The sequence below is a fragment of the Budorcas taxicolor genome, chromosome 11 (genome assembly GCF_023091745.1).
Source record: "Budorcas taxicolor isolate Tak-1 chromosome 11, Takin1.1, whole genome shotgun sequence".
Taxonomy (NCBI): Eukaryota; Metazoa; Chordata; class Mammalia; order Artiodactyla; family Bovidae; genus Budorcas; species Budorcas taxicolor.
In genome coordinates this window covers 108262582-108287466 of record NC_068920.1, presented here as the reverse complement: position 1 = coordinate 108287466, position 24885 = coordinate 108262582, and positions in this window count along the sequence as shown.

Below are 24885 nucleotides of genomic sequence, written 5' to 3'. Positions count from 1 at the left end.
AGGAATGATGCTAAAGCTGAAACTCCAGTACTTTGGCCACTTCACGCGAAGAGTTGACTCATTGGAAAAGATTCTGATTCTGGGAGGGATTGGGGACAGGAGGAAAAGGGGACGACAGAGGATGAGATGACTGGATGGCATCACCGACTCGATGGACGTGAGTTTGAGTGAACTCCAGGAGTTGGTGATGGACAGGGAGGCCTGGCGTGCTGTGATTCATGGTCCCAAAGAACCGGACACGACTGAGCAACTGAACTGAGCTGATTAGCGGTCTTGTGACATCACCAGGCATTAGCAATCCTAGATCTATGATATTCAAAATAAGATTTAGGATAAAGATAGAAAATTAAACAGTTCAATAATTTATGTTAAAAAAAAAGGAAATTAAATTAGAATATTTTCAAGGTGTGAAAAAAAAATAAAAAAGAGGGCTTCCCTAGAGGCTCAGTGGTAAAGAATTCACTTGCCAATGCAGGAGACATGGGTTCAATCCCTAATCCAGGAAGATCCCACATGCCACGGAGCAACTAAGCCCATGCACCGCAACAACTGAGCCTGTGCTCTAGAGCCTGGGAGCCACAATTAGTGAAGCCTGTGTGCCCTAGAGCCCGTGTTCCACAAGAGAATCGTGTGCACAGCAGCTAGAAGTAGCCCCTGCTCTGCACAACTAGAGAAAAGTCGGAAAGATCTAGCACAGACAAAAATAGAAAGAAAGAAATATAACTTTTTTTTTTAAAAAAATAGAGAATATACCAGTCGTTAGAGCCAGTGGTTTTCCTGTTGTTGCTGTTTTGTTCTGGAGTTTTTTTGGCTGCACTGGGTCTTAGTTCTGACATACAAGGCTCTCTAGTTGCAGAACACAGGATCAGTAATTGCCAACCTCAGGTTTCTCTGTTGTGGTTCTCAGGCTTAGTTGCCCGGTGGCATGTGGAATCTTAGTTCCCCAACCAGGGATTGACCTGTGTCCCCTGCATTAGAAGGCAGATTCTTAACCACTGGACCAACAGGACATCCCAGAGCCAGTGTTAAATTTACTAAGTCATGCCAAACTAATTTCATTTTCTTTCTTTATAGAGTCACCAGGCTGATAGACAGACAGTCCAGGAGCATTAGGTGAAGTGTATCAGTTTCCAGTGGCAGATCATAAAGTCCCTCATAGTAGCTGGGATAGGCATTAGCACTGTGCACAAAGATTCCATCTCTGCTCCTCTCACCCATGTAGTGAAGCTGAATCTGGCCTCTGAACCCCAGCACTGAACTAAATCTCAGAGTTTTGGGTGAAGTAGAAAAGAATAGCATTATTGCTTCGCCAGGCAAACAGGGCCACTGTGGGCTAATGCTCTTAAAACTGTGTGATCCAACTTGGAGGAGCTAGTGAGAAGTAATGGTTCAAAGAGGGCATGATCAGCTTGTGGACATTCTTCTGCTTGGTTGGTGCAAGATAAGTGGGAGTCAGCATCCTCCACCTTCTTGTTCCAACCCTTCTGGTATCTTTGTGCTTGTTGGCAGTCTAGTGTCATTAACCTTTAACTTCACCCACCTGGTGGGGGTTTCAGTATCTGCAAAACAGTTCAAAGATATTGTGTGTATCCCCTGATGGGAAGCCAGAACCTTGTCCCAAGCCAGCACTGTTGTTTCTTTTGGGTGTTACTTCCCTATCTCTGTCTCTGGAATCTGCCTGCAATGCAGGAAACCCAGGTTCGATCCCTGGGTTGGGAAGAGCCCCTGGAGAAGAAAATGGCAAACAACTCCAATATTCTTGCCAGGAGAATCCGCATGGACAGAAGAGCCTGGTGGGCTACAGTCCATGAGGTCCCAAAGAATTGGACACAACTGAGCAACTAACACTTTCCCTTTCTTTTTTTTTTATTATTTTTTTAATTTTTTTTATAGTTTTTTATTTTTTTAATTTTAAAATCTTTAATTCTTACATGTGTTCCCAAACATGAACCCCCCTCCCACCTCCCTCCCCATAACATCTCTGTGGGTCATCCCCACGCACCAGCCCCAAGTATGCTGTATCCTGCGTCAGACATAGACTGGCGATTCAATTCTTACATGATAGTATACATGATAGAATGCCATTCTCCCAAATCATCCCACCCTCTCCCTCTCCCTCTGAGTCCAAAAGTCCGTTATACACAGCTGTGTCTTTTTTCCTGTCTTGCATACAGGGTCGTCATTGCCATCTTTCTAAATTCCATATATATGCGTTAGTATACTGTATTGGTGTTTTTCTTTCTGGCTTACTTCACTCTGTATAATCGGCTCCAGTTTCATCCATCTCATCAGAACTGATTCAAATGAATTCTTTTTAACGGCTGAGTAATACTCCATTGTGTATATGTACCACAGCTTTCTTATCCATTCATCTGCTGATGGACATCTAGGTTGTTTCCATGTCCTGGACTATTATAAACAGTGCTGCGATGAACATTGGGGTACATGTGTCTCTTTCAATTCTGGTTTCCTCGGTGTGTATGCCCAGCAGTGGGATTGCTGGGTCATAAGGCAGTTCTATTTGCAATTTTTTAAGGAATCTCCACACTGTTCTCCATAGTGGCTGTACTAGTTTGCATTCCCACCAACAGTAACACTTTCACTTTCAATCCTGTCTCTGCAACCCCTTCCTTCCCTAATTAGCAGCTATTTGAAACTGCTGTAGGAACTCAGGGAAGGTCATGGAGACAGAAGGAAGTCTATTTCCTGTAATCAAAGAAATGGAGAACAGGTACTTTCCTGGTGGTCCAATGACTAAGACCATGCGCCCAATGCAGGGGGCTGGGGTTTGATCCCTACTTAGGGAACTACATCCCACATACCACAGCTGAGTTTGCGTGCCTCACCTTAAGAGCCTGCGTGCTATAACAAAGATCAAAAATCCCAGGTGATGCAACTAAGACCTGACACAGCCAAATAAATTCACAAATATTAAAAAACAAATGCCAGGCTCGATGAAGCACAAACTAGAATCAAGATTGCTGGGAGAAATATCAATAACCTCAGATATGCAGATGACACCACCCTTATTGCAGAAAGCAAAGAGGAACTAAAGAGCCTCTTGATGAAAGTGAAAGAGGAGAGTGAAAAATCTGGCTTAAAACTCAACATTCAAAAAACTAAGATCATGGCATCCGGTCCCATCACTTCATGGAAAATAGATGGGGAAACAATGGAAACAGTGAGAGACTTAACTTGAGGGGGGCTCCAAAATAACTGCAGATGGTGACTGCAGCCATGAACCTAAAAGAGGCTTGCTCCTTGGAAGAAAAGCTATGACCAAGCTAGACAGCACATTAAAAAGCAGAGACATTACTTTGCTGACTCTGATTACTGGTTTTTCCAGTAATCATGTATGGATGTAAGAGTCAGACCATAAAGAAAGCTGAGTGCTGAAGAACTGATGCGTTTGAACCGTGGTGTTGGAGAAGACTCTTGAGAGTCCCTTGGACTGCAAGGAGATCAAACCATTCAATCCTAATGGAAATCAGTCTTGAATATTCATTGGAAAAACTGATGCTGAAGCTGAAACTCCAGTACTCTGGCCACCTGAGCAAAGAACTGACTCATTTGAAAAGACCTTGATGTTGGGAAAGATTGAAGGTAGGAGGAGAAGGGGATGTTGAAGGAGGAGAAGGGGATGTTGAAGTATGAGAAGGTTGGATGACATCACCAACTTGATGAACATGAGTTTGAGCAAGCTCCAGGAGTTGGTAATGGACATGGAAGCCTGACATGCTGCAGTCCACAGGGTCACAAAGAGTCAGACATGACTGAGAGACTGAACTGAAAAAAGCAAACTTTCAAACTGTATGGAGGAGCTGGAAGGCTTTGAGCAAATACTGAAAATGTATTTGCTCCACTCTTGATGAAGGTTACTGGTTGGGGCATAGATATGGATAACTGTGATATTGAATGGTTTGCCTTGGAGATGAACAGAGATCATTCTGTCGTTTTTGAGATTGCATCCAAGTACTGCATTTCCGACTCTTTTGTTGACCGTGATGGCTACTCCATTTCTTCTGAAGGATTCCTGCCCACAGTAGTAGATATAATGGTCATCTGAGTTAAATTCACCCATTCCAGTCCATTTTAGTTTGCTGATTCCTAGAATGTTGACGTTCACTCTTGCCATCTCTTGTTTGACCACTTCCAATTTGCCTTGATTCATGGACCTGACATTCCAGGTTCCTATGCAACATTGCTCTTTACAGCATCGGACCTTGCTTCTATCACCAGTCACATCCACAGCTGGGTATTGTTTTTGCTTTGGCTCCATCCCTTCACTCTTTCTGGAGTTATTTCTCCACTGATCTCCAGTAGCATATTGGGCACCTAATGACCTGGGGAGTTCCTCTTTTGGTATCCTATCATTGTGCCTTTTCATACTGTTCATGGGGTTCTCAAGGCAAGAATACTGAAGTGGCTTGCCATTCCCTTCTCCAGCAGACCACATTCTGTCAGACCTCTCCACCAAGTCCTATGCCCCAACCAGTAACACTAAAGAAGCTGAAGTTGAAAGGTTTTATGAAGACCTTCAAGACCTTTTAGAACTAACACTCAAAAAAGATGTCCTTTTCATTGTAGGGGACTGGAATGCAAAAGTAGGAAGTCAAGAAACACCTGGAGTAACAGGCAGATTTGGCCTTGGAATGCGGAATGAAGCAGGGCAAAGACTAATAGAGTTTTGCCAAGAAAATGCACTGGTCATAGCAAACACCCTCTTCCAACAACACAAGAGAAGACTCTACACATGGACATCACCAGATGATCAACACCAAAATCAGATTAATTATATTCTTTGCAGCCAAAGATGGAGAAGCTCTATACAGTCAACAAAAACAAGACCAGGAGCTGACTGTGGCTCAGATCATGAACTCCTTATTGCCAAATTCAGACTCAAATGGAAGAAAGTAGGGAAAACCACAAGACCATTCAGGTATGACCTAAATCAAATCCCTTATGATTATACAGTGGAAGTGAGAAATAGATTTAAGGGCCTAGATCTGATAGACAGAGTGCCTGATGAACAATGGACTTAGGTTCGTGACATTGTACAGGAGACAGGGATCAAGACCATCCCCATGGAAAAGAAATGCAAAAAGCAAAATGGCTGTCTGGGGAGGCCTTACAAATAGCTGTGAAAAAAAGAGAGGCAAAAAGCAAAGGAGAAAAGGAAAGATATTAGCATCTGAATGCAGAGTTCCAAACAATAGCAAGAAGAGATAAGAAAGCCTTCCTCGGCGATCAATGCAAAGAAGTAGAGGAAAACAACAGATTGGGAAAGACTAGAGATCTCTTCAAGAAAATTAGAGATACCAAGAGAACATTTCATGCAAAGATGGGCTCGATAAAGGACAGAAATGTTATGGACCTAAAAGAAGCAGAAGACATTAAGAAGAGGTGGCAAGAATACACAGAAGAACTGTACAAAAAAGATCCTCACGACCCAGATAATCATGATGATGTGATCACTAATCTAGGGCCAGACATCTTGGAAAGTGAAGTCAAGTGGGCCTTAGAAAGCATCACTACAAACAAAGCTAGTGGAGGTGATGGAATTCCAGTTGAGCTGTTTCAAATCCTGAAAGATGATGCTGTGAAAGTGCTGCACTCAATATGCCAGCAAATTTGGAAAACTCAGCAGTGGCCACAGGACTGGAAAAGGTCAGTTTTCATTCCAATTCCAAAGAAAGGAAATGCAAAAGAATGCTCAAACCACCGCACAACTGCACTCATCTCACATGCTAGTAAAGTAATGCTCAAAATTCTCCAAGCCAGGCTTCAGCAATACATGAACCATGAACTCCCTGTAGTTCAAGCTGGTTATAGATAAGGCAGAGGAACCAGAGACCAAATTGCCAACATCTGCTGGATCATGGAAAAAGCAAGAAAGTTCCAGAAAAACATCTATTTCTGCTTGATTGACTATGCCAAAGCCTTTGATTGTGTGGATCACAATAAACTGTGGGAAATTCTGAAAGAGATGGGAATACCAGACCACCTGACCTGCCTCTTGAGAAACCTGTATGCAGGTCAGGAAGCAACAGTTAGAACTGGACATGGAACAACAGACTGGTTCCAAATAGGAAAAGGAGTATGTCAAGGCTGTATATTATCACCCTGCTTATTTAACTTCTATGCAGAGTACATCATGAGAAATGCTGGACTGGAAGAAACACAAGCTGGAATCAAGATTGCTGGGAGAAATACCAATAACCTCAGATATGCAGATGACACCATCCTTATGGCAGAAAGTGAAGAGGAGCTAAAAAGCCTCTTGATGAAAGTGAAAGAGGAGAGCAAAAAAGTTGGCTTAAAGCTCAACATTCAGAAAACGAAGATCATGGCATCTGGTCCCATCACTTCATGGGAAATAGATGGGCAAACAGTGGAAACAGTGTCAGACTTTATTTTTTGGGGCTCCAAAATCACCGCAGATGGTGACTGCATCCATGAAATTAAAAGACACTTACTCCTTGGAAGAAAAGTTATGACCAACCTAGATAGTATATTCAAAAGCAGAGACATTACTTTGCTGACTAAGGTCCGTCTAGTCAAGGCTATGGTTTTTCCTGTAGTCATGTATGGATGTGAGAGGTGGACTGTGAAGAAAGCTGAGCGCCAAAGAATTGATGCTTTTGAACTGTGGTGTTGGAGAAGACTCTTGAGAGTCCCTTGGACTGCAAGAAGATCCAACCAGTCCATTCTGAAGGAGATCAACCCTGGGATTTCTTTGGAAGGAATGATGCTAAAGCTGAAACTCCAGTACTTTGGCCACCTCATGCAAAGAGTTGACTCATTGGAAAAGACTCTGATGCTGGAAGGGATTGAGGGCAGGAGGAGAAGGGGACGACCGAGGATGCGATGGCTGGATGGCATCACTAACGTGATGGACACGTGTCTGAATGAACTCCAGGAGATGGTGATGGACAAGGAGGCCTGGCGTGCTGCGATTCATGGGGTCGCAAAGAGTCGGACACGACTGAGTGACTGACTGAACTGACGAAGGTTGGAAGCTGGAATGAGCATAACAAAGGTTTATGAGCATTCACCGAGTGCCTGAGGCTGGGAACGGAGAACAAAGGGTTATACGCCCCGCCTTGAGGTGTTTGAAGGCTTCCTTCTGACCACCTGTTTCTGAGAGCAAGAACTGTTGTTTCGTGATAAGACTCCCTTTAGAGTTTCACCAAAGCTATGTTATGGCTTGGGCAGTGGGAACAGTATTTTATGCTTAAATGCTTTGATGTTTATCTGAAATGGCTACGTGCAAGTCTGTCTTATGCTCTGTTCCCTGAAAATTATAAAACTACACAATTGGATAATAAACTTTGTCAGTCCACTAGAGGCTGTCCCTGAATGTCCTTTTCAGAGTGCGTTCTCCGAGCCTTACAAACTGTGGTGTTGGAGAAGACTCTTGAGAGTCCCTTGGACAGCAAGGAGATGAAACCAGTCAATCCTAAAGGAAATCAACCCAGAATATTCATTGGAAGGAGTGATGCTGAAGCTGAAGCTCCAATCCTTTGGCCACCTGATGTGAAGAGCTGACCCATTTGAAAAGACCCTGATGCTAGGAAAGATTGATGGCAGGAGGAGAAGGGGAAGACAGAAGATGAGATGGTTTGATGGTTTGATGACATCATTGATGCAGTGGACCTGAATTTGAGCAAACCCCAGGAGATGGTGAAGGACAGGAAATTCTGGTGTCCTGCAGTCCATGGGGTCACAAAGAGTTGGACAGGACTGAGGGACTGAACAACAACAACAACAACAAAAATCAAAACAAAAAATAAATGGGGGACACAGAAAAGGCCTTTGTGCCTAGGAACCTCACAGGGTCCTGCTTGGTATCAATAGCAGTGTTGCATTTTCTTGCCTTCTTTGAAGTTAGGTGTTATCATGTAAATAGCTTTGGACAATGAAATGTGAGTGGGAAGACACTCCATGAGTCCTTGGATAAGCACTCACAGACAGTGGACACCTTGACTGCAGCCTTGTGGGACCTTGAGCAACAGCCCAATTCAGTCATGCCCAGACTCAAGGAAACTGTATTATACTTGGGTTTCTTTTAAATAAAGTTTGTGGTTATTTGTTAGGCAACAAATACAATGTTAACATATCCTATTGTGAATCTAAGATCTTCTCCCGTGTCCAAGGAGAAGTTATGGGCTTCTTTAAGGATGAGAGTGTCAGAATCAGATCTATATATATTTTAAAGTTCACTCTGCTTTAAAGAAGATGAGTATGGGAGCAAGGGAACCACTTGGGAGGCTACTGAGATGACAGAGCAGAGGCAAGAGATGACACAGTTGCTGTGACTCCACTAGTGGCAAAGAACAGAAAAAGATGGGCTAGTTCAAAGTATACTTGGGAGGTAGGTGACAGGTTGGGAGGGTTGGGGTCAGTGAAGGAAGAGTCAACAGTGTTTTCCTGCTTTGGGTGTGAGTAGCTGTGACTCGGAATCCTAGAAGGGAAATACCTCCTTGGAACCCTTCCTGAAAATTATCTGCTATTCAGGAATGCAGTGGCTGCTAGTGACAGAAAACCCAATGACTGGGGTTTAATGATAAGGATGGTTAATTACATTGCATAACAAAGGCCTGCAAAACAGGAGTACCAAGTTGGTTCAGCAATTTGTGGAAAGAGGAAACTATACGAGCCACATATTCTTTAATTCAGCCTTGGCTAGACAAGTTTAATCCAAGTTCAAGGCTGCAAGCCTGAGGTTAATGAAGAACTTTCACAGAATGGGAGTCAATGACACAGATGATTAAGGAAAACAGGCCCTGAGCCAGCCATTATATCTTGTGAGATAAAGAAAAAGCAAATATTTACATGTCTATTACTATACAATGGAAGTTAAAATGGTACTTTTGGGGGTATAATTTCATTATAAAATTCAGTTTCTACTGGTTCACTTCTTAATGGAGACGGACAAGATCTCTCCTGAAATAGGGAAAGTTTGCAATCATAGGTTTAAGAATATTACAAAACCTTGAAATGTTGACTTACAAAACCTTGAAATCAGAATATGTTTATTCCAGCAATATTTACCAGGACACTTGTAGAAAACTGAATTTGTTCACATGCGTGCTAAGTCGTTTCAGTCATGTGTCACCCTTTGGGACCCTATGGACTGTAGGACTGTCAGGCTCCTCTGTCTGTGGGATTCTCATTTGTTCACATAAACATTCAAATTCCATTTGAAATAGGCATTTGATCTTATCCACTGGTCCAAGTGATAGTGAACTTCCCTTAACCTCACTGATCCATTCTCATTTCCTCAACTTACATACAAGAACTATATGTAAGATACATCTTGTACATACAAACAAAATTTTAAGGAGATTTTCTTAAAATTAGGAAATTAGTGAAAGGCATGGTCCTTTTTGTAAAATGTAAGAGTGATGACAATAGATGAACTTTAAAATTCTATGCAGAGGACTTCCCTGTTGGTTCAGTCACCAAGAGTCTGCCTGCCAATGTGGAGGTCACAGGTTCGATCCCTGATCTGGGAAGATTCCACATGCCACAGGGCAGCCCAGCCCGTGTACCACAACTGCTGAAGCGGCACAACAAGAGAAGTCGCTGCGATGAGAAGCCTACACATTGCAGTTAGAGACTAGCCTGTGCTCACCACAAGTGGAGAAAGCCTGTACACAGCAACAAAGACCCAGCACAGACAAAAATAAATTAAATCAAAGCAGCATTGAAACTGGTCACAGTGTTACTGAACCAAACTTGGGTCTGCTTACCCACATGGAGTAAAGCCAATCTACTGATACCAGCCTGGGGGCAAAGTGCAATGTTTCTTGTAAGGTGCCAAGCAAAGAGACCACATGGCTCACGCTCAAAGTCCCTAAACTCCCTAAAGGATTTCAGCAAAGCATTTTAAAGGCCAGGTGAGGGGCAGCGTCCCAGAGTATGTGATCAGCTGGTCACAGTTCTCTGATTGGCTGATGGTGAGGGAACACGGTGGTGTCACAGGGGTTAACTTTTTTAATCCTTAGGCACTTATAATCCCCAGTAGGTCTGGGGGCTATATGCTTTTAGTCATCAATTAGTTAATTTCTTCCATTTGATTGGGGTCTTAACATCTGTGAAACAACTCTGCAAGTGTGCATCAGATACTATTATCTAGGAACTACAGAGAGGAGCTAAAGCAGAGGATATAGGGGAGAGGTCTGTCCCAGAAAGCCCCCACAGGGCCCTGCTCAGTGACAACAACAGGCTCCATCATGTCAACCGGAGGTGGCCCTCTGTGGTGATGTGGTCTTCCAGGCAGGACGTTTGCCTCAGCTCTATACCCTTGCAGGACCACACACAGCAGGAGAGGAATGATAAGAATGGCCCTTTCCCTATGTAAATAAAAAATGCATTTTCCCAGAAGTTACTTACTTGTCATCAGCCAGGGTCAAGAGCAAAGGGACTGGAATTACTCTTGGCTTAGACCAAGAAGAGTATACTGCAGCCTGGTTGAAAGTGGGGCTCTGTTAGTAAGGGAGGCAGGGGCCCCGGGTTGCTGATAGGGGCAGTACAGCTCTGGCCGCCTTCTGGGAGCCCACAGTAGAAGACACATGATGGGCAGAAAATGGCTGTGAAAAGAGTCCATTTACTTTTTATTTATTTATTTTTTGGCCAAGCCATGTGGCTTGTGGGATCTTAGTTCCCTGACCATGTATTGAACTCTCACCCCGCTTCGGTGGAAGCACATTGTCCTAACCACTGGACCACCAGTAAATTCCCCAATTCCATTCTTACAAAGCAATAAACATGAAACAACTTTCCTGGGGAATCAGGAGCCTCATAAAGAGTGAGTCACCCTGGCTTCTTGCCACAGGACTCAGGTTTGTCCACAAGCAGGCTTTGAACAGAGACCTGACCATTTCTCAACACACCACAGGAGGGGTCGGGTACTCAGTGGCGAGGCTGTTCCCCCAGAGCATGGGCGCCTTACCTCCCTGTGACTCCACCCCAGGGGCTCCACTGCTTTCTTGGCTGGACGGGCGGGACCTGCAGGAAGATGCTAAGGAAGTGGAAAGGCCAGCGCCCTCCTTGTGGATCTCCTGAGATGACCTGGGAAGGGTCCAGGAGATGATCACTGGCTTTATGTAGCCTTGGGAAACTCGCTGGATGCCAGACCCTGGTTGAGAGCTGGGCCCTGGACCCCCACCTTAAGCACATAGCAGAACTGGGCTCAGCTTCCTTCTCTCCCAGTAGCAACTTCATGAGACAGTGGCCATGGTAAGGAGAGAGAACCCCAAGTGAATGGGCTGCAAGAAATCCTGCTTTGTTCTTGAGGTCGCGAGACCCAGAGAGCAGGCACCTGCTCTTTGCTGCCTGGGGCTTCCCCGGTGGCTCAGACAATAAAGAATCTGAGACCGGGGTTCAATCCCTGGGTCAGGAAGATCCACTGAAGGAGGGCATGGCAACCCACTGCAGTATTCTTGCCTGCAGAATCCCATGGACAGAGGAGCCTGGCAGGCTATAGTAAGTACACAGGGTCACAAAGAGTTGGGCATAACTGAAGTGACTTAGCACATTAGTGCGTGGCTCCAACAACCCCCCCAGATCTGATCTCCCCTTCCCAGCCCCGTGCTCCCACCATGACTGCAGCAAACAGCAGGGTTCACTGGCCCAAAACACACCCACACACCACTGCGCCTGCTTACCTGTCCTTGACACCCAACCAGATGGGGACATGGTCTCCAGCCTTCCCAACACACAGCCCAGCGTGGTCCAGTTGCTGATGCTGGCCACGAGCTCCTCGTGGGCAGGAGCACATGTCACAGGGCTAAGCATGGCACTGCCTGAGAACTAGTGCCGTGAGGGGAGATGTCTTAGCAGGCAGACCAGGAGTGAGGCCAGGGCAGGGTGTCTATCTGCAGTTCTGAAGGGGCTCAGGCACATGGCACACAGCCAGGCTGGCAGAGGCAGCATGGCTGAGCATGGGCACAGGGGTGACAGGCGGGGGAGAGGCAGCCCCATAACACACACACACTCAGACACACGCTCACAATTACATGAGCTGCACTGCTAACAGGTATACTGGAGACTTCAGTGCATGCTTAGTTGCTCAGTAATGTTCAACTCTGGGACCCCATGGACTGAAGCCCACCAGGCTTCTCTGTCCATGGGATTTTCCAGGCAAGAATACTGGAGTGGGTTTCCATGTCCTCCTCTAGGGGATCTTCCTGACCCAGGGATTGAACCCACATTTCCTGCATTGGCAGATGGATTCTTTACCACTGAGTCACCTGGAAAGCCCTGTGGTGTACTGGAGACTTGAGTACATTTTCCCTTTAAGCGTGACGCCCTTCCCCCATCACATACACCCTCACCTGCTCTCAATTTCCTGTATCACAGCAATGGTTAACACATGCCCCCAACTCCCATCGAAAGGTTAATCAGTCCCCACCCAACCCCCTTGCTCTATCAGACTCGGAGGCCACAGCATGTATTTCACTCACTTGAAGTGGTTGGTAGCCAGAGGATGGGGTTGGCAGCCAGAGGATGGGGTTGGCGGCCCTGGGACGAGTGGGGATGCAGGAGTGTTGGGGGACAGCAGGAAGGGCGAAGGCCTCAGCTGCTCTAGGAGACAGTGGCAGCAAGAGCCACCTGTGATCCAGACAGACTCTGGTCCAGGCATCCAGACAGACTCTGGTCCAGGCATCCATGCAGTCTCTAGGTCAAATGCAGCAACTCCAGAATGGAGTGAGAGACAGAGAGAGGGGTGAACACTTTCAAGATTTCTAAGCGTCTTTAATTGTTTGGACCAACCTCGCATTCTGCTGTGAAGCTTAAGTGAGATCATGGATGAGAAATGTGGTTTGAGACAACTACTCACTTGATTCATTCATCAAAAAATGTATTGAGAGCCTAGAATGTGTCAGGCATTGTGCTTGGGCCAAAAGAGAGAGCAGAAAAGATAAACACATAAAAGAGACAAGAAAAGTACACAGTACACGAGCCGCGACAATCCCTCCTTTCTAAGCCCCTGATGAAAGTGAAAGTATCAGTCACTCAGTCATGTTCGACTCTTTGTGACCCCGTGAGCTGTAGTCCACCAGGCTTCTCCGTCCATGGGGATTCTCCAGACAAGAACACTGGAATAGGTTGTCATGCCCGCCTCCAGGGGAATCTTCCTGAACCAGGGATCAAAGATGGGTCTCCTGTGTTACAGGCAGATTCTTTACCATCTGAGCCACCAGGGAAGCCCCAGGTAGACATGAATAAACAACCATAGGTAGACGTGACTAACCAACCATAGCTCTTTTTACCACAGAACCTGGGAAGGACCTCAGAATTCTTTTTGACATAGTGCTCTAGGCTGCTGCTGCTAAGTCGCTTCAGTCGTGTCCAACTCTGTGCGACCCCATAGACGGCAGCCCACAGGCTCCGCCGTCCCTGGGATTCTCCAGGCAAGAACACTGGAGTGGGTTGCCATTTCCTTCTCCAATGCATGAGAGTGAAAAGTGAAAGTGAAGTCACTGAGTCGTGTCCAACTCTCAGCGACCCCATGGACTACAGCCTACCAGGCTCCTCCGTCCATGGGAGTTTCCAGGCAAGAGTACTGGAGTGGGGTGCCATTGCCTTCTCCGGTTCTGTAGGCAGCCACTCCTAATTTCTCTCTCTCTCTCTCTTGCCTTGCCACAAATCTTGTGGGATCTTAATTCCCCAACCAGGATTGAACTTGTGCCCTTGGTAGGGAAAGCATGAAATCCTAAGCACTGGACAACCAGAGAATTCCCAGTCACTACTAATTGAATATATATTATGGATTGAATGTCTATTATGGATTGAATGTCTGTTTCCCTCCCAAATTCATACATTGAAGCCCTAACCTCCATGGTGGCTGTAATTAGAGATGGGGCCCCTCCAGAAGTAACTATGGTCAAACGAAGTCATGAGGGTGGGGTTCTGATCTTATAGAATTAGTGTCCTTAAAAGAAGAGATGCCAGAGAACTCACTGCCTCTCTCCACATGCTCACATATCATGTGAGCACATAGCCAGAGGGCAGCCGCCTATAAGCCAAGACAAGAAGCATCAGGATGAAACCTACCAAGATGCTTTAAGAGCAGAAGAAGGTGCAGAGGAGTAAGATGGGGAGATTGCCTGCCCCCTCTACCAATGTATCAAAAACTCATCAAAATATGGAATAACTCCTGCGGAGCAACTTCTAAACAAGAGCAGAACACCCCAGGCCTCCAAATAGGCAAGCTAATCTCCTTGGAACAAGGTAGAACAAAAGACAAAGACATTTAAAAAAACAAACAAACAAAAAACAGAGAATGAAACCTACCTTGATCTTGAACTTCCAGCCTCCAAGATCATGAAGGTAAATTTCTGTTGTTTAAACCACCCAGTCTGTAGTTTTCCGTTACAGCAGCCTGAACAGACCATGATACTCAGTCAGCATGAAGGATGACATTTGTCGTTGCTGAAGCAAAGACATGGAGCTATCAATAGGCAAAGCTGGTGTGAGAAACAGGGAGCGGCATGGCATGTCCCGTCCACGGTATTTAGAGAAGGGAATGGACAGAGAGGGGGCTGGAGAGTGAGGCAGTAGCTATGTCACATATAGACATGTAGGTCATGCTGGGGCCGTGGGACTTGCCTTAAAGCATTGGGGAATGATCTTCAGATCTGTATTTAGAAAGATCAATCTTCTGTTTTTGTTTCTTTGGTGGCAATACATGGTTTTCAGAATCTTAGTTTCTTGACCAGGGATTGCCCCTGGGTCCCTGGCAATGAAAGTGTAGAGTTCAAACCACTGGGCCATCAGGGAATTCCCTAGAAGGATCACTATGACATCCATCTACATGTAGGCTCGATGTGGGGTGGGGAGACCAGGCAGGGAGGAAGACAGGAGGTCAGTAGATGGCTGCCCCATGGATCAAGTCTGGGATGCACTTGGGCCATGGGTGGGGACAGTCCTGGTGACCAATTGGTTGCAGATGAAAAGGAGGTGAGGTGACTCCCTGGTCTCAGATCTGGATGATGAGTTGGATGGCTATCCCTCACTTTGACAGGAATGTGATCTCCTGTCAAAAGATCTCCTATAGGCAAGCCCCAGGTTGAGAGCAGAAGTCCCTGAACCTCACTGCAACCACATTCTACTGGTCAGAGTTAGGCTCTGGCCAGCCCAGATCCAATGTGGGTGGCGGCTGCCTGCGGGTGTGCACACAGGACTGTACGGGTCCTGGGAGCCGCTGGGTAGCAATCTGCCACCACATTGAGGCAGCAGACAGGAGGGAAGGGGAAGGACAAGGCCCAAAGCCAGGGAAACCTGCCACCCAGGCCAGTGGCCTTTGACAAGAATTCCCTGAAGCCCTACTCTGACTTCCTCTGGGTCAGAAATGAACCAGGTCACATGAGTAGGACCAGGTCACATGAGTACCCTTAGCTGCAAGGGAGTCTGGGAAACTGAGTGTTTTCACCTGAGCACATTGCCAGTCCTTCAGTGCTGGAGAAGACTTTTGAGAGTTCCTTGGACAGCAAGATCAAACCAGTCAATCCTAAAGGAAATCAATCCTGAACATACATTGGACAGACTGATGCTGAAGCTGAAGCTCCAATATGCACTGAAAAAGACCTGATGCTGGGAAAGACTGGGGGCAGGAGAAGGGGGCGACAGAGGATGAGATGGTTGGATGGCATCAATGACTCAATGGACATGAGTTTGAACAAGCTCCAGCAGATGGTGAAGGACAGAAAAGCCTGGTGTGTTGCAGTCCATGGGTTCGCAGAGTCGGACAAGACTTAGCAACTGAACAACAACAGAAACCTGAGTTCTCAGTAGGGAGAAGAATAAGGCAACTCTTAAGTAGGCTATTAGCAGAGTCTTCTGTAGAAACCTCAGAGGACTGGGGAGGAAATAATAGCCACTGAGCACCTTTCTGAGAGAGAAGCCATGCTTAGCACTTTATGCAGAATCTGGTTCAGTAGGTCAAGGATGGGGCCTGATTATTTGCATCTCTAACCAGCCCCCAGGGGATGCCAAGGCTGCAAAAGCAAAACCACACTTGGAATAGCCCTGAGCTGGGTACACTGAGGAAACAAGCAATCTCCAAATCTCAGAGGCTTCAGTGACAAAGGCTTGTTTCTTACTCATTCAACCTGTCCACTGTCAGTTGCTAGGGCTTTGCTCCCAGGAGTCAAGTGACCAGAGTGAAAGGAGAGACATCATGGCAAAGCACCATCTGGGGTGATCCAGTGGCTAAGAATCCATGCTGTCAGAGCAAGGGGCTTGGGTTGGATCCCTGGTCAAGGAACGAAGATCCCACATGCCACAGCTAAAAATTCCACATACAGTCCATGGAGTCAAAAAGAGTCAGACACGACTGAGCAACTAACACACACACACACACACTGCAACAAAGATCGAGGATCCTGTGTGCCACAACTAAGGCCCAAGGCAGCCAAATAAATAAATATTTAAAAAAAATATATACTCTTAAAAAAAAAAGCACCATCTGACTCTTTCAAGTTGCATGACTGTGCCAGACATCAGACACAGAGGATGAGGTGGTTTGGTGAGCCATTCTGCAGGCTACTGCAGGCTTCACAGAAAAGGTGGGATTTGAACTGGCTGGGCTTTGAAGATAAAACAGGAGCTTGCCCTGCTGCAGGCTGAGGAAACACCATACATAACTACTGTTGACTGAGCACTGGTTATGTGCTGAGAGCTTTCAGATCTCCTCCTTCCTGGCCCTCACCAGAGCCCTGAGATAGTGTCCGTTCGTTTCATAAAAGAAGAGACTGCAAGTTTGAAATCAGGTCACAGCATCAGAGTATGGGAGCCCAAGAAGTCAAACCCAATGTCCAGAACTTTCTCTCCCTTGTCACAGCAGAGTTGTGTGGCTGTGTAGGATATTTGCCAAATGATCTGTATGCTTTGTTTCCCCGATATTGATTCCAATTTCCAGGGGATTTGGGGGTGGGGGCAGTAGGATTCGTTAATGGATAGCAATTTTTATTGTGGTGAAATAGATATGACATGAAATTGACCATTTTAACCATCTTTAAGTGTACAGTTTCAGGGGCATTAAGTACATTCACATTGTTGGACAACCATCAGCACCGTCCACCTCAGACTTGCAAAACTGAAATTCATCTTACAAAACTGAAACTCCGTACCCATTAAATGCTTCTGCTGCTACTGCTGCTACGTCGCCTCAGTCGTGTCCGACTCTGTGCGACCCCATAGACGGATTAAATGCTAACTCCCCATTACTCCTCCCACTAGCCCCTAGCATTCACCCTTCTTCCTTTTGTCTCTATGAAGTTCACTACCTTATTCCGTAGAAATTGAATCATTTAGTATTTATCTTTGAATGCCTGGCTTATTTCACTTGGCATAATGTCTTTCCAGTTGTACCATGTTTTTGAAAAAGGGAAAGTGGTAGTCATTCAGTCGCATCTGACTCTTTGTGACCCCAGGGACTGTAACCAGGCTCCTGTGTCCATGGGATTCTCCAGACAAGAATGCTAGAGTGGATTACCATTCCCTTCTCCAGGGGATCTTCCCATCCCAGGGATTGAACTCTGGTCTCCTGTACTGCAGACAGATCCTTGACTGTCTGAGCTACTAGGGAAGCCCCAAGCATGTTTTGGGCTGTAGGTGAGGGGGGAAGCTTTTTTTTTTGGCTACACTGTGCAGCATGCAGAACCTTAGTTTCCTAGACCAGGGATCAAACCCTCACTCCCTGCAGTAGACACATGGAGTCTTAACCACTGGACTGCCAGGGAATTCCTTGAACCGTGTATTTGGAAAGAAAGTGACAGTCGCTTGGATGTGTCCAACTCTTTTCGACCCCATGGACTATACAGTTCATGGAATTCTCCAGACCAGGATACTGGAGTGGGTAGCCTTTACCTTCTCCAGGAGATCTTCCCAACCCAGTGATTAGATTCAGGTCACTACTTATTTTAATGGCTCAGTAATATCCCATTGCATGTATATACCCCATTTTGTTTACCATATTCATCCATTGATAGATATCTGGGTCATTTCCACCCTTTGGCTCTTGTGAGTAATGCTGCTATGAGCATGGGTGTGCAAATACCTTTCCAAGCCCCTGATTTCAATTTTTTGTGTATATACCCAGAAGTGGAACTGATTTGTCTGGAGGAATTTTTAACATAGAGGACTTTACATGGGTAAGAGGTACTGGTGGGGTTTGTTGGGGTCCAGAGGAACATGCTGCCCACCAGCACTGTAGGAGGAGGCCCAAGGCCCACCCTGTTCCTCACTGCTCCCCTTCCCCAGGGTGTCCTATTTAGGCACCCCAGGTGGCTCAGTGGTAAAGAATCACTTTCAAAGCAGGAGACCCAGTAGACTCAGGTTCTATCCCTGGATCTGGAAGATCCCCTGGAGAAGGGAACGGCAACCCACTCCAATATTCTTGCCAAAATAATCCTATGGACAGAGGAGCCTGGCAGGCAACAATCCATAGGGTCACAAAGAGATGGACACGACTGAAGTGACTTAGCACGCAGGCACACACCTACTGAGGGGAGAGGTGGGGCTGTAGGAGGTCAGACCTACCACTCAAGTGCAGGAAGTCTCTCCATCTGATTATTTAAACTCTTGTCAGGCATAGATCTTGCCCCTCAAGGAGTTGGGAACCCCTCTGAGCCTCTTTTTCTGTCTATTAAACTGAGGTGCTGTATTTGCCCTCACAGATTGTCAGTTCAGTTTAGTCACTCGGTTGGGTCTGACTGTTAGTGACCCCATGGACTGCAGCATGCCAGGCCTCCCTGTCCATCACCAACTCCCGGAGTTTATTCAAACCCATGTCCATTGAGTCGGTGATGCCATCCAACCACCTCATCCTCTGTCGTCCCCCTCTCCTCCTGCCCTCAGTCTTTCCCAACATCAGGGTCTTTTCAAATGAGCCAGCTCTTCTCATCAGATCATCTCATCTCCTCTCCTCTATCGGAGTTTCCGCTTCAGTATCAGTCCTTCCAATGAACACCCAGGGCTGATCTCCTTCAGGATGGACTGGTTGGATCTCCTTGCAGTCCAAGGGACTCTCAAGAGTCTTCTCCAACACCACAGTTCAAAAGCATCAGTTCTTCAGCACTCAGCTTTCTTTATAGTCCAACTCTCACATCCATACATGACTACTGGAAAATTCGTAGCCTTGACTAGACGGACCTTTGTTGTCAAAATAATGTCTCTGCTTTTAATATGCTGTCTAGGTTGGTCCTAACTTTCCTTCCAAGGAGTGTCTTTTAATTTGTCGGGCAGCTCAAAGGAATTAACGGATGTGAGGGACACAGAGGTGCCGCAGCCTGCTGGAGACCCACCGACCCGCAAAGGCTGCCCTCCACGCGCTGCCCCGCTCCATAGGTCAAACACATGCAATGCAGGGGCAACTGTCTGGGAAGACTGAGACTGACTGTTTCCTGAGTTCAGCCCTGGGGCTGAACTAGCTTTTAAAAAAAGGACAGTGTAGTAAGAACACTTCCTCCTGACTTTTCTGGGGCAGTGATTTGCAAATTAGAGCCTGACCAAGAATCCCCCAGAGGGCTGTAAAAACAGAGCAGGGGCCCCACCCCAGAGTCTCTGACTCAGGAAGGTTATGGTCTGGTCCAAGGATTCGTGTTTCTACAAATGCTTGGGTGACCCTTGGGCTGCTGACCCAGGGACCGTACTTTGAGAACCACAGCTCTGCAAAACGGAGGAGAAAATGTGCTTATCTTGAAGACATGACACATGAGCTCCCTGCATCTGCCCTTTCCTCTCCTCTCCCTTTCTTATTTCTTTCCTTCCTCCTTCATCGGATATGTATTATTAGAGCACAGAGTCTGGGCTGGACTGACCAGATAGTCCTTGGCTGCCCAGGGCCTGAGCTGTGACTGGATGTGGAGGAGTCCAAGTGAGTCAAGCTGCTGGGGGAGGGAAAATACCCCTGGTCTGGGAGAGCCCAGGGCACTGTGCAAAGCCAGGGCAGCCTTCACCCGGGGTCAGCTGGTCCCCTGGCAGCAGACTGCTGGGTGAGGAACTGGTCTTGGGAGAGGCACCTAACACAGCACCGTGCCAGGTGCAGCAGCCAGGCCCCAGGGTGCTTGCCAGGCCAGGCCTCTGAGGCAAGACTGGAAAGCAGGCTGGGAGGCTCAGAGAGTAGGGGCAGAGGTCCGTGGGCACTGGGAATGGCCAGCCCTTGGCCTTAGATGGTCAGCCAGGTTGTGATATTTTTCTTTGAAGGCTTCATCACCCTTGTCCCGCCCGTGACCCACAGTGAACCCTGCCGTCCAGCTTCCTGAAGACTCATCCATCAGACTTCTCTGGACCTTTCCCCCCGACCCCAGCTCCCAACCCAGTCCCAAACAGACCTGGGTCTCATTTCCCAGGGCTCCCTTTTCTGTTTTCAAAGGAGATTACAAATCCATGTGATCAATAGAACCTAAGACTCATCCTCAGTTAGTGAGTTCAGTCATTCAGTCATGTCCGATTCCTTGCAACCCCATGGACTGCAGCACACCAGGATTCCCTGTCCATCACCAACTCCTGGAGCTTGCTCAAACTCATGTCCATCAAGTTGGTGATGCCATCCAACCATCTCATCCTCTGTCATCCCCTTCTCCTCCTGCCTTCAATCTTTCCTAGCATCAGGATCTTTTCAAATGAGTCAGTTCTTCCCATCAGGTGGCCAAAGTATAGGACTTTCAGCTTCAGTATCAGTCCTTCCAATGAATATTCAGGATTGATTTCCTTTAGGATGGACTGGTTGGATCTCCTTGGAGTCCAAGGGACTCTCAAGAGTTTTCTCCAACAGCACAGTTCGAAAGCATCAATTCTTCGGTGCTCAGCTTTCTTTATAGTCCAACTCTCACATTCATACATGACTACTGGAAAACCATATCTTTGACTAGATGGACCTTTGTTGGCAGAGTGATGTCTCTGCTTTTTAATATGCTTTCTAGGTTGGTCAAAGCTTTTCTTCCAAGGAGTCTTTTAATTTCATGAAATGGGGTGGATAGGATGAATGCCGCTGGCCTGAGGGGATCACACCAGATAATATAAACTTCCTGATGTTCAAGCTGGTTTTAGAAAAGGCAGAGGAACCAGAGATCAAATTGCCAACATCCGCTGGCTCATGGAAAAAGCAAGAGAGTTCCAGAAAAACATCTATTTCTGCTTTATTGACTATGCCAAAGCCTTTGATTGTGTGGATCACAATAAACTGGAAAATTCTGAAAGAGATGGGAATACCAGACCACCTGACCTGCCTCTTGAGAAATCTGTATGAAGGTCAGGAAGCAACAGTTAGAACTGGACACTGAACAACAGACTGGTTCCAAATAGGAAAAGATGTACGTCAAGGCTGTATATTGTCACCCTGCTTATTTAACTTCTATGCAGAGTACATCATGAGAAACGCTGGACTGGAAGAAACACAAGCTGGAATCAAGATTGCTGGGAGAAATATCAATAACCTCAGATATGCAGATGATACCACCCTTATGGCAGAAAGTGAAGAGGAGAGTGAAAAAGTTGGCTTAAAGCTCAACATTCAGAAAACGAAGATCATGGCATCTGGTCCCATCACTTCATGGGAAATAGATGGGGAAACAGTGGAAACAGTGTCAGACTTTATTTTTTTGGGCTCCAAAATCACCGCAGATGGTGACTGCATCCATGAAATTAAAAGACGCTTACTCCTTGGAAGAAAAGTTATGACCAACCTAGATAGCATATTCAAAAGCAGGGACATTACTTTGCTGACTAAGGTCCGTCTAGTCAAGGCTATGGTTTTTCCTGTGGTCATGTATGGATGTGAGAGTTGGACTGTGAAGAAGGCTGAGTGCCAAAGAATTGATGCTTTTGAACTGTGGTGTTGGAGAAGACTCTTGAGAGTCCCTTGGACTGCAAGGAGATCCAACCAGTCCATTCTGAAGGAGATCAACCCTGGAATTTCTTTGGAAGGAATGATGCTAAAGCTGAAACTCCAGTACTTTGGCCACCTCATGCGAAGAGTTGACTCATTGGAAAGGACTCTGACACTGGGAGGGATTGGGGGCAGTAGGAGAAAGGGACGACCGAAGATGAGATGGCTGGATGGCATCACTGACTCGATGGACATGAGTCTGAGTGAACTCCGGGAGATGGTGATGAACAGGGAGGCCTGGCGTGCTGCGATTCATGGGGTCGCAAAGAGTCAGACACGACTAAGCAACTGAACTGAACTGAACTGAATACCACAGGAATCCTTGCTACCTTGTACTGCTCTCCTCTGCAGTAAAGGGCTCGCACCCAGGTTTTGAGATTCTTTCCAGTAACACACATGATATATTTCCCCAAATCTTCAAAATTTACCTCCAAGGACTTCCCTGGTGGTTCAGTGTCTAAGATTCTGAGTTCCCAATGCAGGGACCCGTGTTTGATCCCTAGTCAGGGAACTAGATCCCACGTGCCACAACTAAAGATCCTGCATGGTGCAACTGGATGCTTTTGAACTTTGGTGCTGGAAAAGACTCTTAAGAGTCACTTGGACTGCATGGAGATCAAACCAGTCAATGCTAAAGGAAATCAGTCCTGAATATTCACTAGAAGGACTGATGCTGAAGCTGAAGCTCCAATACTTTGGCTATCTGATGTGACGAGCTAACTCACTGGAAAAAACCCTGATGCTGGGAAGGATTGAAGGTAGGAGGAGAAGAGGAAGACAGAGGATGAGATGGTTGGATGGCATCACCGACTCACTGGACATGAGTTTGAGCAAACTCTGGGAGATGGTGAAGGGCAGGGAAGGCTAGCATGCTGCAGTTCATGGGGTCGCAGAGTCGGACACAACTTAGCGACTGAACAACAAGGCGCAACAAAGATCAAAGATCCTACATGCTGCAACTAAGGCCCAGCACAGACAAATAAATAAATAAAATAAATACTAAAAAAATTTACCTCCACTTTAGATTGGGGTTCTTAGCTCCTTAATGTGGCTGCTGGCCATTTATTTGTTCCAGTTTCATCTTGTGAGCTGCCAGTTCCCCGGCCAGGCAAAGCACAGGAGCCCCTCTCCAGACCTGGCTGTCCTGTCTATACGCCCAGGAGGCATACTCAGGAGGGGTGCTCCTTGGCCTGGGGAGGCATGTGGTATCCTCACATTTACCTGGTCCTCTGATGTGAGACCCTTTCCTCAGTGCCTCAGCAGAGGGGGTGGGCACAGTGTGGAGACCGGGAGCCCGGACTCTTGAGCTGGCAGCCTGGCTCAGATCCTTGTGCTTCTGTGTGTTGACTGTGCAGCGTTGCCATGAAAGGAGGAGCATAACTGCGTCCCTCACTGCCCTGGATGAGATGCAGGGGAGAGTGGGTTTCTGCACCTGGAACCCAGCTAAGAGCAGCCACTCAGGAGTGCAGGGCTCTCCACGCTCCGCTCCCGACTTCAGAAACTTTCTGCGGTTACCAAGGTTTCTCCAGCACCATGGAAATGCTATCACATATGATAAGATTCCTTGTTAGTCCCTCACAAGGGAGAACTTGCTTTGTCAATCTCTGTACCTCAGAAGATGACCAGCTGTCTTAACTAGAGTCAGGAAGTGAGCACAGCTCTGTGCAGCCAGCAGTGAATCTCCTTAACCACATGGTGGTGAGTTCTTGGTCTGTATAATCGCATTCGGGCTTCCCTGGGGGCTCAGATGGTAAACAATCTGCCTGCAGTATAGGAGACCCAATTCTTGGGTTGGGAAGTTCTGCTGGAGAAGAGAATGGTTACCCACTCCAGTATTCTTGCCTGGAAAATTCCATGGACAGAAGAGGAGCCTGGCGGGCTACAGTCCACTGGGTGGCAAAGAGTCTAGTAACACTTTCACTTTTCTTTATCTCATTCATTTAATTTGGGTGGGGGGTGGGGTGGGGGAAGTAATGCAGCTGCCAAAGGTTATCTATTAATATAGATGTAAGAAATGAGTCCTTTAAAATTGACAGTAAAGGTCAGTGGAAACCAACCAATGGGAAATGGGCAAATGATACAAATAGACAGTCTCACAATGCAAATCAGACTAGCCAATTCACCTGTGAAAAAATGCTCAGAATTATGACAAGGGACTTGCAGACTAAAGTAACAATGAGATGGTGTTGTTTGGCTCTGAGTGGCTAAAATTTAAATGATTCCATTTTGTAAAAGAAACAATGTCACCCCCTGACACCCCCACCGCACCCCTACTGCCATACATGTGTAGGAGGCAGGGTTTCTCAGCTCTAGCACCATGGACATTTGCGGACAGAAAATTCTATTCATTCATTTCTTTGGCCGTGCTGAGTCTCCACTGCTGCCCATGGGCTTTCTCTAGTGACAGCGATGGAGGGCTGCTCTCTAGTTGTGGAGGCCTCTCATTGAGTGGCTTCTCTCTTTGCTGAGCATGCGCTCTAGAGCACACCAGCTTCAGCAGTTGCAGCACGTGGGCTCTAGTTCTGGCACAGGCTTAGTTGCCCTGCAGCACGCGGAATCTTCCTGGACCAGAGATTGAACCCATGTCTCCTCCATTGGCAGATGGGTTTTTAACCACTGGACCACCCCGGAAGTGCAGTTTTTCTTTTTATGAATCAAGCAGTTTATTAACCCAGTATCATTTGTTGCAATGCTTTTTTTTTAAGCTTTTTTTTTGATGTGGACCATTTTTATTTTATTGAATTTGTTACAATATTGCTTTGGTTTTATGTTTTGGATTTTTTGCCTGGAGGCTCCCTGACCGGGGGTCCAACCTGCACCCCCTGCATTGGAAAGCGAAGTCCTAACCACTGAGCAGCCAGGGAAGTCCCTGTTGTAATGCTTCTTGTTTGCAGCTGCCACCTGTCTTCCCAGGTGGTGCTAGTGGTAAAGAACCCGCCTGCCAAAGCAGGAGACGCAAGAGACCCTAGGTCGGGAAGATTCCC